This window comes from Seriola lalandi, unplaced genomic scaffold (assembly GCF_002814215.2).
Source record: "Seriola lalandi dorsalis isolate HSWRI2012SDOR001 ecotype SW California unplaced genomic scaffold, Sedor1 jcf7180002043691, whole genome shotgun sequence".
Classification (NCBI taxonomy): Eukaryota; Metazoa; Chordata; class Actinopteri; order Carangiformes; family Carangidae; genus Seriola; species Seriola lalandi.
Genome location: NW_019514259.1, coordinates 1 through 1739, shown reverse-complemented (window position 1 = coordinate 1739; position 1739 = coordinate 1). Strand labels below are relative to the sequence as shown.

General features: G+C 39.1%; 1 long non-coding RNA gene across 1 annotated transcript; it reads left to right on the top strand.

Moving 5' to 3' along the window:
- The first annotated feature begins 391 nt into the window (after positions 1 to 391).
- LOC147819822 (uncharacterized) lies at positions 392 to 1705 on the top strand. The gene is made up of 3 exons (XR_015436319.1): positions 392 to 492; positions 592 to 741; positions 1524 to 1705. It is a non-coding gene; the product is annotated as an uncharacterized LOC147819822 (long non-coding RNA).
- Positions 1706 to 1739: the final 34 nt, after the last annotated feature.

Below are 1739 nucleotides of genomic sequence, written 5' to 3'. Positions count from 1 at the left end.
CAGTAGATGAGTGATAGCGTGGAGGAAGAGGAGGACAGGGCAAAGTCTCCAGGATCCAGCTGTCTGTCTGTGAAGAGTGACCTGTCCAAAGGGAAACTACAACTCTTCAGTAATGAACCTGGATCCTCACACATAAAATAAGAGAAGTGCTACAAACCTTTGCACCTCTAACCTGTCATTTTTCATTTCCACTGCCAATGACAGTTTTTCTTTTACTACTGTTAAATATGTTTTTGTATATTACATTTTCTACTAAAATGTATTTTATATTATAATATTATCATATTTTTAAAAAGTAATGTATTTAATTTAAACTACTTGTTAGTGGTAAATAACACACACACACATACATATACACACACTCATGACTTGTGATTTCCTGTAAATGCAGAGGGGAGGAGCATCTACCAAAACTGAAAGTGTTCAGTCAGTGAGTTCAGACTCCATTTTACCTCAACAGAGTAGAAGGAGGGAAACTGAAGGCTGAGGCAGGTGAGTGTTAAAACAACATTATTGTTACTTCCTGTTCTCTCTTGCTTGCGATTCTTGTGTGTGTTATCTCACAGTCAGTGTTACTGGTTTCCCTCTCAGACTGACGTAAGTCCAGAAGATGACTGATTGTGTGGAGGAAGAGGAGGACAGAGCAAAGTCTCCAGGACCCAGCTGTCTGTCTATGAAGAGTGACCATTCCGAAAATGAACCTCCATTCTTCAGTAATGAACCTGGACCCTCAGACACACAGTAAGTGAACTGGTGCCAACCATTGAACTTTCAGTCACTATAACAGTGTTTAGTGTGTTGAGGTCCTGCAGTTGACCTCACTGCTTGTAACATAAAAATAAGTTCCTCCTGATTTTTCTTATCAGTGTATTACTACTGACTGCTGAGGCTGCTTGTTATTCCTCCATGCCAGTGACAGCCAGAAACAGACGCATTGTGTTTTCCATACATCCCATATGAACAGGATATCTCAGTAACATCTTGAGGGAATTTTTCTTCAATTTGGTACAAACATTCACTTGGACTCAAGGATGAACTAATTAGATTTTGAAGGTCAAAGTCACTGTGACCTCACAAAATGCGATTTTGGCCTTAACTCACGAAATCATACACTAATTATGACACAATTTTATACAAATGTCTAATAGAATAACAATGAAGTGATGACATTTTATATCTAAATGGTCAAAGGTCAGCTTCACTGTGACATCATAATATTCTGCAAAAACACCTCTGGCTATTATTCAATGCTGTAAGACAGGAAAGGGAGTTTGTGACCATATTTTTTGCACTTTAGCTGGTGGATGGAGGCATACAACTACAAAGTGGAAATAAACATGATAGAGATTTAAAGATGTCAATAATTAAAGGACTGTGATGGAAGAGAGAAGCAGCTACAGAAGAATAGAGCAAAGTTTTAATGAACCTTGATAAACTGGGATCTAACAGAGTTTATTACACTTTGCAGGATCATTTTGAGTGATGAGTTTCTAAGTGTTTCTAAAGATTAATGTCGTACACAGGTTCTGCAGACAGTGCATCACCTCATACTGGGACCAGTCTGGTTCTTCAGGAGACTCCTCCTGTCCCCAGTGTGGACAAAGATCCAGAACAAGACCTGGACTGCAGACAGCCAGTCAGACCAGCACTGAACAAAGTGAGACTGAACATCTGTATGATGATGTCATCATTTCTGAAACCAGGACCTGTTGTTTTATACAGAGTCACTTGTTACATCA